At 34.7% G+C, this 16,425-nt stretch overlaps 1 protein-coding gene across 11 annotated transcripts in view; it reads left to right on the top strand.

Annotated features, from left to right (window-relative positions):
* The window catches only part of Kiaa0825 (KIAA0825 ortholog), a 383,898-nt gene that overhangs the window by 15,596 nt on the left and 351,877 nt on the right, over positions 1–16,425 (top strand). For 2 of the 11 annotated variants that reach the window (XM_040273481.2, XM_040273479.2), the window contains exon 2: positions 19–167. The exons of the other annotated variants lie outside the window; for them this stretch is intronic. The gene's annotated coding sequence lies outside the window, so the exon portion shown is untranslated. The remainder of the gene's footprint in view (positions 1–18; positions 168–16,425) is intronic. 11 annotated transcript variants of the gene reach the window in all.

The raw sequence follows: 16,425 nt of genomic DNA, 5'->3' as shown, positions 1-16,425 counted from the left end.
TGTCCCATTATTTTATAGGTATATTTTATGAATTTTGGGGAAAAAACTGCTGAAGATATTAAAAGAAGGAACAGTTCTAATACTGACGACTCATAAGAAAATAATATTCTTCCTGCTTAAGATTAGACAACCAGCTCATTCTTAAGAGTCTTCTGAAATAAAATTAGGTGAGAAATGTTTTTCTTAATGTTTTGAATAATTTGTACTCTACCTCCTGAGTTTCCTTGAAGGCTTCTATAATTCTATTCCTTTGGCCTCTAAGAGAATACAGTTAGCATTTTCCTTTAGGAAGTTAGTGTGCCAGCCAGCTGTCAGCCTTATGATATACCTGATCTCCAATGTCAGGGGAAGCACAATTCAATTTTAAACCAAGTTTTCTGCATGACAGTGCAGCAGGGCTGCCAGCATCTCTCTTTATGTCCCTTTCTTTGAAATTTCCCCTTCTACACACACAGTATACTTTTATTTTAAAATCTTTTGTGTGAGATGAAACCTCCACTAACTGACTTTACTTGTCTTTAGTTAAAAATCAATGAATTGAATAAAATAATCCGTATTTCTGTTATCCTTTCTCATTTCTAGAAAATAAAATACTGCTGCTTGTTTAACTTGTGACTTGTCTAAACATGTTGAAAGCATTGACTATAAGGCATAACACTCAGGCTCTGAAAGGGAACTGTGACAAGTTCAGTCAAAAGGGAAAAGAGGAATAATTTATAAAAGGCGCTGCAGATAATGATGCCAGCCAGTTATTTTAAAATGCATCCATCTCACCTTTTAATGAATTAGATTTGTCAACAGCAAATGTTTTATGCACTACTTCTAATAAAAGTGGCACACTAGGAATGCAATGCTTTGAGGTTGGCTTCTTCAAAGCTTTAGAGTATCTTCAATTCAAAGATATTTTTTAAATAATAGATATTAAAAAGTATATTTAAATAATATTAAGGTTGTGACACAAACACCAAGTGACAAAATTCAGGAGTTTCAAAGCAGAGGCTGACATGCCATCACTATTTCACATAGTTACTGCTTTTTAAATTAGGAGGATAACAGACTGATTTGGGGATTTTGTGTCAGTTTAACTTTAAATTCTCTTGTTGTTTTGGTTGGTGTCACAACCTTAATGTCAACTTTTCAAATAGGTTTCTACATTTCCTTTGGTTTGGGGTCATTAAAAAATGCATATGATAAATCTAAGAGGCATAAATAGGTCACACTGAAGTGGAATTCCTTGCTTCCCTGGAGTTAAGACACAGCTAATACCTGCATTGTAAGTGGAAAAAGTTAACTCAGGCATTTTCAGTAAATTTTTGTTTTTCAGGTATTTGATTCCAAAAAAATGTGAACCCAAACAATAAGACATGATGTTGGTATAATCCTGTTCACATTCTGTTCTTCTTATACCCTTAATCCTAATATTTTGATATCTTTCATTATTATCTTTTTAAAAATATTAAGAATCAATATCAAAGATGAGGCAATGCTTTAAAAAGGACTCTGTGGCTGTTGTTAAAACAGAATCTGCTTGGGTACTATGATTTAGTGTGCCAAAGTAGCTAGTTCATTGAAGCTGTATTAGCCTGTCTCAGCCTTCTCCTATTCTAGGAACACTATGATTAACTGGCTACAGACTCAACAAAAATAAACAAACAAATAAATAAATAAAGACTCATAGTTCCCACAAATGATATTTCTTTTCACTAAAAGCACAAGTTTTATTTCATTTGAACAATACTTATTTGATGTAGTTGAGTACAAGTGAATTTTGCCTTATAAACTTCCAAACTTAGTTCTTCAAATAAAGCATTTTTATGCAGATTTGAGGGGTAGTAAACTCTTATTTATTTTATTATTTTTTAATTAACACTTGTCTCAGAAAGCAAAACAAAGTAAATAAAATATGATGAGTGGAAAATTAAAAAGAAATATTAGTATCACACCAGACATTAAGGAAACTTCCAAGAATATATCTAACCCTAATCTGCAAGAAGAGAATGGCAGAGAAAATGTACTTACCCAAATTGTTCCTTTTCTTTGATTCTTACCTGACGTAATCTTATGGGGCAGGTAGGTCATACATACCTGTGCTGAATCTAGCTTTAATTTAGAAAACAAAATGTAATAGAATTTGTTCCCAATTTTTAAAATTACTTGTGTTAAAAAAATAAAAAATGAAAAGGCAGGTTTGTTTGTTTGTTTGTTTTGGTGTGTGTGTGTGTGTGTGTGTGTGTGTGTGTGTGTGTTTAACCTTTTCTTGCTGACTTTTAAAGATACCCACAAAACAAAAACAGTTCATAGTTCTCAACTCCTCCCTGACTGAACCACCAAGTTTTACCCTCTCTGGGTTTTATCAATGCCTGGCATAACATTAATCTTTATTTTCTAATGTGTTCCATTCCTTCTCTGTCTTTATTTTTCAATCATTGTTGAATTTGATAAATTTCTTACAGTTTTCATTTGTTATGAAATTTTATCTTTACTTCTAGTCCTATTTTACTTTTTCTACCCCTAGTTCCTTTCTTATAATATCATTTTTAAATTGCCAAAATTCTAATATTATTATTCTTTCTAAACCCTAGTCTTCAAAAGCAAGAGGTAATTATTCTGTATCTCATAGCGATTTTAAAATATCTACAATTATCTTAAGGATTTGTTAAATCCTTCTAACCCACTTAAGCTATAGCAGTACTCTTCCTTGAACAAATTTTTAACATCATGGTTATTGTTCATACTAATCCTACATAAAAATCCAACATAAAATGAAAATTTTTAAGCAAAAATCACTATGTCTGAATTCAAAGGAAGTTATTCAAATAAGTGAATTGGAACACAGTATGTACCTGCATCATGAAAAAAATCTTCTGGCCTATAAACAAGTTATGCTTCTTAAATATCTTACACCATGCTGGCTTCATGCAAATTTATTTGAGCAGTTTCAGATTTATGTATTTAATAAAGGTGAGTAGATCTAACTATTTAATATCCTTCAATGCACTGTGTTCTAGGTGACTGCTTGGAAAAGAATCAATGACATATTATTTAGTGTTTCTGCTAGATTAATCATTTCTATAAATCACTTTTCTAAGGATATAATATATGATTTCAATATTTTTCATTTATGCCAAGGTATAACATTTCTTGAGTTTTACATGACAGGGACTGTTCCAAGAACTTTCTACAGATTATCTCATGTAATCCTGATAACAATCCTTAGTGATCTTCCTCTTTTTACAGTTGGGGCAGAGGTATACAAAGAGATTACATTAACTCACTAAGTAATGGAGTTGGGATTCAAACTTAAGCAGTGTGACTCAGAGCTCTTACTACTCAAAATGTGATCCTATGCCAACAGTATGACTATCCCTTGGGAATGTGTTAGAAATGTAGAAACTTAGACCTACTGAAAAGTCTAGATTTTTAACAAATAATAATTGATACATTAAAATTGAAAAAGTGTAGCTCTAATTTACTTTACTATTGTGCCTTTATATACATCTTTTAAGTATCTTTTAAAATAAATTTCTATTTTTTTTGTATGACACTGAATTTCCATCTTTGTGCTGATTTGGAGATTCCTGTCATATTTCAAGTGCATTATCATGGGATCTATAAAATAGCTAAATATAAGCAGGAATGAGGTAGACCCAAATTATCTTGAAAGCAGTTGAATGAAGAGCACGTTAAAATAATCCCACAACATAAATAACAAGCCTGTCATTCTCCAGGGGCAGATATTTGTTTCAAAAAAGACTTTCTTAAAGTCACAGTAGAGCATTTTATCTTTGAGTGCAGACTCTAGAGATAGGCTGCCTGCCTACCTCCTAATTCCAACTGTTGGATCTCAGTAGAGTTTCGTAACTCTCCATACTTCAGCTTTCTCATCTGGAAAATGAGGTCTAAAACCATACATTACAGGATTATAAGGATCCATGAGTTAGGGCATATAAAGGATTCACTTACCTTTTGTGAGATAGGTGAATAAACATTAACTACTGCTGTTCTTAGCCATGATTCCATCTTGAGTAGAATGAATCCATACTTCATACTTCTTTGTTATCTTTTGATAATCTTTTTGGTAATAAAAAACCATAACATAAATAGATATATTTGCTATTAGAGTTCATATCATAAACCAGTTTTTGTGTTTTCTGAAAACTTCTCCCTATGGCACTTTCTGCCTGTAAGTTCTGCTAATGCCACTAGATTATGATGCTTAACAAGTCCAATGCAAATAAAAACAAATTATGATAAAATGCATTACATCTTAAATATATGTGCTTCTGACTGAATAAAGACGATGAGATGTGAGTCCAGTTGGCCAACATCTTACATGAGTAATATAAAAAAATTAGATGGATAAAGAATGTTTGTTTACAGGTTGAGCTGAGGTTGTAGCTTTGTGAGAGAGTGCTTGCCTAGCATCTGTGAGGCACTGAGTTCAATCCTCAGTCCCATGTAAAAATAAATAAATAAAACAAAGGTATTGTGTCCATCTACAATTAAAAAACAATTTTTTTTAAAAAATAAGGTTAGATGTTCTCGAAGCTGGTTTTGTCTTTCTGGGTGAGCATAATATTGAAATAATCACAATAGTATTCAAGGGAATGATGGTCTGGTATATAAGTACTCACCTAACAACTATATATATATATTCAGAAATATATATAATGTGTGAAGTAAGAGTGCATAGAAAGTACTGCTTTGAAAGCTTATTTATAAAAGACATTGAAATAAAAACGCTTGATGAAAAGCATGCCCTGGAAAACCTTAAAATTTCCAATTTGGGTGCCTATAATGAAACTTTAATTTATTCCATTTTTGGTGGCCCAGGTACTTGAATTTTTAGCTAGGGTCTATAGTAATGTGTCTTAAATTTGTTTCGTACAGTATTTTGAGAAACTCCAATGGAAATGAAGACATGAATTGAAAAGGTTTTTTTTTTTTTTTTTTTTTTTTGGCTTGGTGTAGTGGTGCATGCCTACAATTCCAACAATTCAAGAAGCTGAGGCAAGAGGATCACAAGTTTGAGGCCACTCTCAGCAATTTAGCAAGACCCTATCTCAAAAAAATAGAAAAAGACTAGGTATTTAGCTCAATGGAGAGCACCCCTGTATTCAGTCCTTAATACCACAATCAATCAGTTAATCAGTAGAAAAATTAGAAGAAGAAAAAGAGAAAGGATTTGCTTTTTATTTTTGGTACTAGGGATTGCACCCAGGGACACTTTACCACTGAGCTATATCCCTATTCGTTTTTACTTTTATTTTGAGACAAGGCCTTGCTAGCTTGAAGAGGCTGTCCTCAAACTTACGATCATCATGCCTTAAGTTTCTGAGTCACTATTACAGGTGTGCATTGTTGCACATAATTCAAAAAAGGGTTTTGTTATGGCTCCCTCCTTTTTGCAACATTCTACTCTTGGGTACTTTTTCTCCCCAACCTCCAACCCTGTTTTCTTTATCTTCCTTGGCTTTTGTTCTACCCTCTGCTAATAGTCCCCACCCCAATCTTGATTTTTTGCCTTTCTCTTTTTTACCCTTTTTCAAAGAACATCTCTTCTGGATTTATCAATCATATGTTTACAGGTAGTTCTAGAAAGTAATCACAAATTTACCTTTTTTTTTTTTTTGTACTAGAGATTGAACCCAGGGCCTTGTGCATGTAAGGCAAGCACTGTGCCAACTAAGCTGTATCTCAGCCCACAAGTTTATCTTTTTAATCTAAATTTTTTGAACCATTCTGTAGCTTTGATATTAACTTAGATTTAATGTGGACAATATAAAAAAATAGAATAGAATAGAAGATATCAGTGAAGCTTTTAAGGGTGAAGCTTTGTGAAGCTTGTGTTTAAAATGTATGTTTATACACATACACATTAAATTTCAGTGCATTTTTTTAAACCTATAATTGATAGTCCAAAAGTTGTTTGAACAATATTGTCTGCCTCTTCGTCTCTTAAACTGCAGTGTAACACTGTGAGCATTATCCTTTCTCCTGAACTCCTCTCATGTATCTCTTCCATCTTTACTCTGGACATTTCCATTTGTATTACAAACTCAAAATCATCATTCAGTATTCTAATTTGTCATATTTCATATCACCATTTCCACCTAAATTTTCAGTATCTATTAATAAACTATCATCTGTCAATCAGATTAAAAACTTAGAATTTCCTTTGAAATAGCATAAGCTTTCTTGTGATTTCATCTCTCTATCCTAGCCTATCCTTTGGCTTTTGCTTGCAGAAAACCATGTAGGCAATCATAGTTACCCTCAGCTACCTTCCTGAAGACCAGCTTGTATATGCAATGTATGTTAACTATGGTTACCTTAAGCAAGATTGTAAAAGCTTTTAAGGACAAATATTCCCTACTCTGAATGATGGACACTTCTTTATTTTCCTCACTGTTGTCATAATTAGCTTTTTTATTATATATATAAAATTATATATATAATAATATATAATTTTTAATTCAAGAAAAGCCACTCTCTGGGTTTTGTACTTGCTAGTTTATAATGGCATAATCCCCGAGCTTTCTGTCTCTTAACATGACCTCATAATTTTCAATTGTCCTATTTGGTTTGTCTGGTTAATCAGGTCTCAAGTCCAACCTTGTTGATGCCTAGAACATGTAACAAATACCTGCTTTTCTTTTCTTTTTTTGGTACTGGAGATTGAATCAGGGGCACTCAGCCCCTGATTCACATCCCCAGTCCTATTTTGTATTTTATTTAGAGACAGGGTCTCACTGTGTTCAAAATATTTGATATTGTGAAGGCTATTATAAATTATATTTCATAGTATAAGAAAAATAATGAAAGTATTTGCTTAGTACCTCACTTTTGCTGAATGCTAGTTTTGAACTCTCAATCCTCCTGGCTCAGGAAGATAAAAATTATATAATTTTTATCATTTGCCTGGGATAACAGGCATTCACCACTGCACCCGCAACCAGCATGTCTGGTTTTCTGTCAACTGTAACTGTCTGCCTCAGTCACTGAGCCCAAGCAATGTTTTCAGATTCTGAAAACTCACTGAAAAAGCTATCTTTCTGTTTTCTTTGGGCCACATTCTTTTCTTAATTCATCATCACCTTCATCTGGATGAATTTACTATACTTCTAATTGAGCTTCCTACCTCCGTCTCTCCCCTCACACCAAACATCTTAACACCCTGTTTTATAGATACTAGTAAAACACTAGTCCTGCACTGCCATAGGAAAAAACTTCTGACTCCTTGATACATATAAGATAAAGTCAAAATAGTTTTCACCTAGGCAAAAAAGGGAAGGATGCCTTAACATTTCCATTTTAATATTTCATTGCAAAATATACTTTGTATATCTGTTAAACATGACTTTTCATTTAGATCAAGTGGTTGTTCTAAATTAATTCCTTGCACTTTTAATTTCAAGTTTTCCTTTGCATGTATGAAAAGGGAAGCAATAACAGTTGATATATCTATCCATTTGAAGAATTTCAACAGTTAAATGATGCCAGGTGTCCGTCAATATCATTGGATATTTGTAATAAAAAAAAAATCAATTCCAATGATGGTTCAAATTTCTCATCCTGTTTATGAAATAAAAATAAAGCATTTGGAAATTCATTGTGTTGAAATATTTGATATTGTGAAGGATATTATAAATTATATTACACAGTATAAGAAAAATAATGAAAGTATTTGTTTTTGGTGATACTAATACTATCTACTTGTAGAACACAACATTATAAAAATGCTTTTAATAAGTTTAGAGACAGTGGAGAGAACTGTTTCTGGAATATGTTATCATGCACATGGTAATTTCTAATTACATTCCCTAAACTGCAGTATTCTACTAATAAAAATGAAATATACAGTTTAAAAATTTAAATGCTTTATACATACATAAAATAAATGGCTTATAAATATTTACTAATAGGCTGATGTTTAATAAAATCAAAAATAATTTTATATCATGATGGTATATACTTTCTCCTTGGATTTTAGAACTTTTGACACTTTGTAGAATTATTTTGTGGATCAACTCAGGTATCCTACTATGGTATTAAACGTTTTTGTAAAAATGTACTCCAGGGGCTGGGATTGTGGCTCAGCAGTAGAGTACTTGCCTCACATGTGTGAGGCACTGGGTTCAATCCTCAACACCACATAAAAAATAAATAAACAAAATAAAGAATTGTGTCCATCTACAACTAAAAAATTAATTTTTTTATTGGTTGTTCAAAACATTACAAAGCTCATGACATATCATCTTTCATACATTTGATTCAAGTGGGTTATGAACTCCCATTTTTACCCCAAATACAAATTGCAGAATCATCGGTTACACATCCACGTTTTTACATAATGCCATATTAGTGACTGTTGTATTCTGCTACCTTTCCTATCCCCTACTATCCCCCCTCCCCTCCCCTCCCATCTTCTCTCTCTACCCCATCTGCTGTAATTCAATTCTCTCCCTTGTTTTTTTCCCCTTTCCCCTCATAACCTCTTATATGTAATTTTGTGTAACAATGAGGGTCTCCTTCCATTTCCATGCAATTTCCCTTCTCTCTCCCTTCCCCTCTCACCACTCCTCTCTGTTTAATGTTAATCTTTTCCTCATGCTCTTCCGTCTTGCTCTGTTCTTAGTTGCTCTCTTTATATCAAAGAAGACATTTGGCATTTCTTTTTTTTTAGGGATTGGCTAGTTTCACTTAGCATAATCTGCTCTAATGCCATCCATTTCCCTGCAAATGCCATGATTTTGTCATTTTTAGTGCTGCGTAATACTCCATTGTGTATAAATGCCACCTATTTTTTATCTATTCATCTATTGAAGGGCTCTAGGTTGGTTCCACAGTCTTGCTATTGTGACTTGTGCTGCTATGAACATTGATGTGGCAGTATCCCTATAGTGTGCTCTTTTAAGGTCTTCAGGGAATAGTCCGAGAAGAGTGATAGCTGGGTCAAATTGTGGTTCCATTCCCAGCTTTCCCAGGAATCTCCATACTGCTTTCCAAATTGGCTGCACCAATTTTAGTCCCACCGGCAATGTACAAGTGTACCCTTTTCCCCACATCCTCGCCAGCACTTATTGTTGTTTGACTTCATAATGGCTGCCAATCTTACTGGAGTGAGATGGTATCTTAGGGTGGTTTTGATTTGCATTTCTCTGACTGCTAGAGATGGTGAGCATTTTTCCATGTACTTGTTGATTGATTGTATGTCCTCCTCTGAGAAGTGTCTGTTCAGGTCCTTGGCCCATTTGTTGATTGGTTATTTGTTATCTTATTGTTTTTTGAGTTCTTTGAATACTCTGGATATTAGGGCTCTATCTGAAGTGTGAGGAGTAAAAATTCGTTCCCAGGATGTATGCTCCCTCTTTACCTCTCTTATTGTTTCTCTTGCTGAGAAAAAACTTTTTAGTTTGAGTAAATCCCATTTGTTGATTCTTATTATTAACTCTTGGACTATGAATGTCCTATTAAGGAATTTGGAGCCCGACCCCACAATATGTAGATCGGAGCCAACTTTTTCTTCTATCAGATGCAGAGTCTCTGATTTGATATCAAGCTCTTTGATCCATTTTGAGTTAACTTTTGTGCATGGCGAGAGAAAAGGATTCAGCTTCATTTTGTTGCATATGGATTTCCAGTTTTCCCAGCACCATTTGTTGAAGATGCTATCCTTCCTCCCTTGCATGCTTTTTGCCCCTTTATCAAATATAAGAAAGTTGTAATTTTGTGGATTGGTCTCAGTGTCCTCTGTTCTGTACCATTGGTCCATCTGCCTGTTTTGGTACCAGTACCATGCTGTTTTTGTTACTATTGCTCTGTAGTGCAGTTTGAAATCTGGTATCGCTATACCTCCAGATTCACACTTCCTGCTTAGAATTGCTTTTGCTATTCTGGGTCTTTTGTTTTTCCATATGAATTTCATGATTGCTTTATCTATTTCTACAAGAAATGTCGTCGGGATTTTGATTGGCATTGCATTAAACCTATAGAGAACTTTGGGTAATATCTCCATTTTGATGATGTTAGTTCTGACTATCCATGAACAAGGTATATTTTTCCATCTTCTAAGATCTTCTTCTATTTCTCTCTTTAGGGTTCTGTAGTTTTCATTGTATAAATCTTTCACCAATTTTGTTAGGCTGATTCCCAAGTATTTTAATTTTTTTGAGGATATTGTGAATGGAGTAGTTTTCCTCATTTCCATTTCAGAAGTTTTGTTGCTGGTATACAGGAATGCCTTTGATTTATGCGTGTTGATTTTATATCCTGCCACTTTGCTGAATTCATTTATTAGCTCTAGTAGTTTCTTTGTAGACCCTTTGTGGGTCTGTTAGATATAGTATCATATCATCCACAAATAGTGATAATTTAAGTTCTTCTTTTCCTATTTTTATGCCTTTAATTTCTTTTGTCTGTCTAATTGCTCTGGGTAGTATTTCAAGAACTCAATTGAATAGAAGTGGTGAGAGAGGGCATCCCTGTCTTGTTCCAGATTTTAGATGGAATGCCTTCAATTTTTCTCCATTTAGAATGATGCTAGCCTGAGGCTTAGCATATATAGCTTTTAAAATGTTGAGGTAAGTTCCTGTTATCCCTAGTTTTTCTAGAGTTTTGAACATAAAGGAATGCTGTACTTTGTCGAATGCTTTTTCTGCATCTATCGAGATGATCATATGGTTCTTATCTTTAAATCTATTGATGTGGTGAATAACATTCATTGATTTCTGTATATTGAACCAGCCTTGCATCCCAGGGATGAATCCTACTTGATCATGGTGCACAATTTTTTTTTTATATCCTTTTGTATTTGATTCGCCAGGATTTTATTGAGGATTTTTGCATCTATGTTCATTAGAAATATTGGTCTGTAGTTTACTTTCTTTGAAGTGTCTTTGTCTTATTTCGGGATCAGGGTGATGTTGCCTCACAGAATGAATTTGGAAGAGATCCTTCTTTTTTCTATTTCTTGAAATAGCTTGAAATGTATTGGTATTAATTCTTCTTTGAAGGTTTTGTAAAACTCCACTGAATACCCATCCAGTCCAGGGCTTTTCTTTGTTGGTAGTGTTTTGATGGTTTCTTCTATTTCCTCCTTTGTTATTGGTCTGTTTAAATTGTGTGTGTCTTCCTGACTCAACCTGGGCAGATCATATGACTTAAGAAATTTATCCATATCTTCACTATCTTCTATTTTATTGGAATATAGAGTTTCAAAATACTTTCTTATTATCTTCTGTATTTCTGTAGTGTCTGTTGTGATATTGCCTTTTTCATCCCTATGTTAGTAATTTGAGTTCTCTCTCTTCTTCTCTTCGTTAACATGGCTAAGGATCTGTCGATTTTATTTATTTTTTCAAAGAACCAACCTTTAGTTTTATCAATTTTTCAATGTTTATTTTTGGTTCAATTTCGTTGATTTCCCCTCTGATTTTAATTATTTCTTGTCTTCTACTACATTTGCTGTTGTTTTGCTCTTCCTTTTCTAGGGTATTGAGATGAAGTGTGAGTTCATTTTTTTTTTTTTTGGTTTTTTCTTTTTTTGAGGAATGAACTCCAGGCAATGAATTTCCCTCTTGAAACTGCTTTCATTGTGTCCCATAGATTCCAATATGTTGTGTCTGTATTGTCGTTTATCTCTAAGTTTTTTTGATTTCCTCCTTTATGTCTTCTGTAACCCATTGATCGTTCAGTAACATATTGTTCATTTTCCAGGTGATGCAGGATTTTTCCTTCCTTCTTTTATCATTCCATTATGATCAGATAAGATGCATGGTATTATCTCCACACCTTGAAAATGGATAAATGGATATCTGTCTAATGGATAAAGTGGTGTGTTGAAGTCACCCATAATCATTGTGTTGTGGTCTATTTGACTCTTGAACTTGATGAGTTTCTTTTATGAACGTTGCAGCACCTTTGTTTGGTGCATACAAATTGATAATTGTTATATCTTGTTGGTAAATGGTTCCTTTTAACAATATATAGTGTCCTTCGTTATCCCTTTTGATTAACTTAGGTTTGAAGTTGATTTTATTCGATATGAGTATGGCCACTCCTGCTTGCTTCCGAGGATCATGTGAGTGGTATGATTTTTCCCAACCTTTCACCATCAGCCTGTGTATGGCTTTTCCTATCATATGAGTCTCCTGAAGGCAGCATATTGTTGGATCTGGTTTTTTTGTTTGTTTGTTTTAATCCAGGTTAGTAGTCTATGTCTCTTGATTGCTGAATTTAAGCCATTAACATTTAGGGTTACTATTGATATATGCTTTGTATTTCCAGTCGTGCTTATTTATTTATTTATTTATTTTAATTTGGCTAGTTTTTCGTCTTTGGTTATTTTTCTCCCCCTTTACTGAGATACCGCTCACTGTTAGTTTTGGGTGCTGTTTTTCAATTCCTCTTCTTGTAGTATTTTGCTCAAAATGCCTTGCAGTGCTGGTTTTCTGGCTGCGAATTCTTTTAACTTTTGTTTATCGTGAAATATTTTAATTTCATTTTCAAATCTGAAGCCTAATTTTGCTGGATACAGTATTCTTGGTTGGAATCCATTATTTTTCAGCATTTGAAATACATTGTTCCAAGATCTTCTTGCTATCAAAGTCTGTGATGAAAAATCAGCCATTAACCTAATTGGTTTATCCCTGAATGTGATCTGCCTCCTTTCTCTTATAGCTTTTAATATTCTCTCCTTGTTCTGTATGTTGGATATCTTCATAATTATGTGTCTTGGTGTTGGTCTATTATGGTTTTATATCTTTGGGGTCCTGTAGGCTTCCAGGATTTGGCAATCCATTCCATCTTTCATATCTGAGAAGTTTTCTAGGATTATTTCATTCAACATATTGTTCATTCCTTTGGTTTGAACCTCTATACCCTCTTCTATCCCAATGACTCTCAAGTTTGGTTTTTTTATGACATCCTATATCTCTTGCATGGATTGCTCATGATTTTTTAACATCCTTTCTGCATTGACTATATTCTTTTCGAGTTGATAAACTTTGTCTTCATTATCTGATGTTCTGACTTCTATTTGATCTAGTCTATTTGTAATATTCTTGTTTGAGTTTTTAATTTGTTTTATGGTTTCCTGCATTTGTAGGATTACTGTTTGATTATTTTTTAAAATCTCTATCTCCTGGTATAGTTCCTTCTTTGCAATTTGAATTTGCTTATGCAATTCGTTTTCAACGTATTCTTTCATTGTTTCGACTTGCTGTCTAATGACTTCTCTAAGATTCCATTCCATCTGAGTCAGGTATGCCTTGAGTTCTTTCTCTGTCCATTTTTCTGATGCCTGTAGGTTCTCCTGTAGATTTAAGTTGTCCTGCATTGTTTGTAATCCTTTTGTCCCTTGTTTTTTCATGTTGTTCACATTACTTTCCAACTCTGTTTAACTGCTCTTTTTCTGTTTTCTCCTATAAATTTGTTTTGGTTTTGTATATCTCTGTGGTCTCTCCTTTGTGGTGGGAGACTATGCCTAGAAATGTTGGGCTTTATTGTACTTTAAAGCTGATTCGTTCAATTCATAAAAGGTTTCCGGATTCTGTATGCATATAGTGATTTGTTGTTTGGTCTTAGGACTTTATGTTTAGGTTAGGTGCTATGATGGTATGAGGGTTAGCTACTTTGGAAGATTGTTCTACTGAAGGGGGATATTAACAGGCCATTGGATCAGTGTGTTTGGTAATAGCTAGGTATTTAGGAGCCCTATAGACAGCCTCGAAACATTCACCTATTTGCATTTAGACAATGACACGTAATGGAAGACATAATGCTTGGGATGAAAGTTGGGGGGTAGGGGAAGGAAGGTGCTCTTAAAAATAAAGAAGGAGAGAGAGAGAGATAGAATAGAGGAGAATGGAAACAATAATAAAACTTGAAAAGGGAAAGAAAAAAGAATGAATAGGGGAGAAAAAACTAATAAAATAGAAATATAAGAAAAAAATGAAATCTTAGAGATCCATTTTCTTCTCTTCTAGTAGGTGGAGCTATGCCCTCTGAGCCGAGCTTCTGCCCTCTACATGCCAACAGCAATCCCTGTAAGATGGCTCCTGGGAGTCTTTCAATCCTATTAGTCCAGAGCCATTTCACTTCTCCAGCCCCTCCCCCCTTCCTCCTGCCAGCCAGCCAGCCAGGTCCTGCTCACCGGAGGGGGTTCCCCAAGGATCTGGTTACACTTACAGCCCCACTGCATGCCCTATTTCCCGAATGACTGATCACTCTCTCTGTCATTCATCTAAGCCCCAGTGCTGTGGAGCGGTGATCTGGGAACCTACAGTTTAATTTTTCCGGACCCCTTTGATGGGCACACCCTCGGAAACTGGCGGCTAAGACCTTGGGTGTTGCTGCTGGTGTTAAGGGGAGTTGGGGATCGAGAATCCCCACTGCTTCCCTCGGCTCCTACAGTCACATGTACTCCGCTGGCAATAAGAGGAGTTGGAGGTCGGGAGTGCCCTCTGCTTCCCTCCACCCCTACAGTCACTCCCATGGAGACATTTTTGAGGTTTCCCGGCTGTTTGTATCTGGTGGGGGTGGAAGTCACACACCTGCTAAAGCAGATTCCGCTGGGAAGGAATCTCGTCGGCCGAACTCTGGTGACGTCACCTCTCTGCTATGGTGGGTCCCAGGCTCCTTGCCGGAGTGTCCGAAGGGAGGGGTAGGACTGGCCTGTCTCTGGTCTGACCCAATCTCAGTTGGTTTCGGTTCCCGGTTCGCTATTTCATGAAGGCTTGGTTAGAGACCTCTTCATAGGGTCCCTGCACCACACCTGCTGAGCCGCCTTGGTGGTTGGTCGCTGCGCAGCAGCGGCTGGTTGGTGAGCCGCGCGGCAGTGGGTGGAGGGTCTGGATCTCTGCACCGTGTGGCAGAGATTCACTCGTCTGGGGCAAACTGTCACCTCCAATAATCCTCCTAATTCCCATCAGGTCTCAATTCAGTGGGATTTTGCTAGACGTTTCTCAGCAGGTAGAATCTAAGCGTATTAATGCGTCTCTCTGACCCCGTTATTGAGGAGGTACTGAAAACGCTGCCTCCCTGCCCGACGCCATGTTGGGTCCCCCCAAAATTAATTAATTAATTAAAAATGCCCTCTAAATTTTGGCTCCAGTTTCTTCAGAATCCACTAGAAATATTTAACTGAAGCATTCAATAAATGGAGAATAGGACTTCCAATCTTTGTGAAGATTTTAGATAATTGCAAACGTTGAAAATAAAGCTTGCCACCTGGAAGATACTGCCAAGTATCTCATTACATCAATGGGAGAATTGAACAGATTAAATGATAAAAGTTTGAATCATATGCCCTAAATATGAAATTTCATAGTTTCCTTTTCAATATCTAGCCTTCTGGGGAAAATATTTTGAAGGAGCTGATATTGTTTATTAATATTCTGGCCCATAATTATGGTAAAATGTAAAAGCTTACATTTTTGCACCAATTAAATTTAGAAAAAACATTCAAAATAACCATAAATATTTATTTGATGAGTTTCGTCTTTTAAAATTATTGGTGAAAAAAGTCTGCACGGAGGCAAAAATATTATTTGTAAAAATATTTCATAGTAAAACATTGAGACTATTCTTGATCTAACAAAATTCTCTTTGAACTTCATAACTTTATCAGACATCTTTGCACCTAAAGGAGAATATTTCCCATTTTAATTTAAAATGTTATTTATGTAAAAGAGTCATTTGAAGGTATTGATAGTTCCAAAAAACCTGCTAGCCATAAAATAGTCATATAAAAATTTATTCTTCAGAAAACTAGCTGTGAATGACACATAGTGGACAAATTGATTAAAATATGTGAAAATGCATCAAGAATCATCTGTTCATGGGCTAGGGTTGTGGCTCAGAGGTAGAGTGCTCACCTACCATGTGTGAGGCACTAGGTTCGATCCTCAGCACCACATAAAAAATAAATAAATAAACATATTGTGTCCACCTGTAACTAAACAATAAATATTTAAAAAACCATCTGTTCATAAAACTTTATACAAATAATAGAGTTTTTGCTTTACTAAGCAAAAGAATTTTCTTGAAAAAAGTTTATTTTAAAAAGTTCTTAATATATTTATTGTATATGGCCTCAAATTTAACAGAACCACTTATCTGATTTTATTATATGTAAATATGCATTTCAAAAATTATATAGTTTTTATCATTTGCTTACCCTTTTTAAGCTAAAAAATTGCCTGGTTTGAATGATAAATTATGTAGTCCTTTTTTGTGTATATGTTTCTTCCCTTTTTTCAAAATTCCCTTTGCGTTTTCCAAATGGTTGCTGGATGTTCAGACCTAACTATACTTCTTGTATTTCAAATTTTTCTATTCTAAAGTTAACACCCTACCCAAGTATTCATTAGCAGATAAATTGATAAATAAAATGTGGTTCATGTATACAAGAGAATATTCTTC

This window comes from Ictidomys tridecemlineatus, chromosome 1 (genome assembly GCF_052094955.1).
Source record: "Ictidomys tridecemlineatus isolate mIctTri1 chromosome 1, mIctTri1.hap1, whole genome shotgun sequence".
NCBI classification, from domain to species: domain Eukaryota; kingdom Metazoa; phylum Chordata; class Mammalia; order Rodentia; family Sciuridae; genus Ictidomys; species Ictidomys tridecemlineatus.
This window is presented reverse-complemented; position numbering and strand designations above follow the sequence as displayed.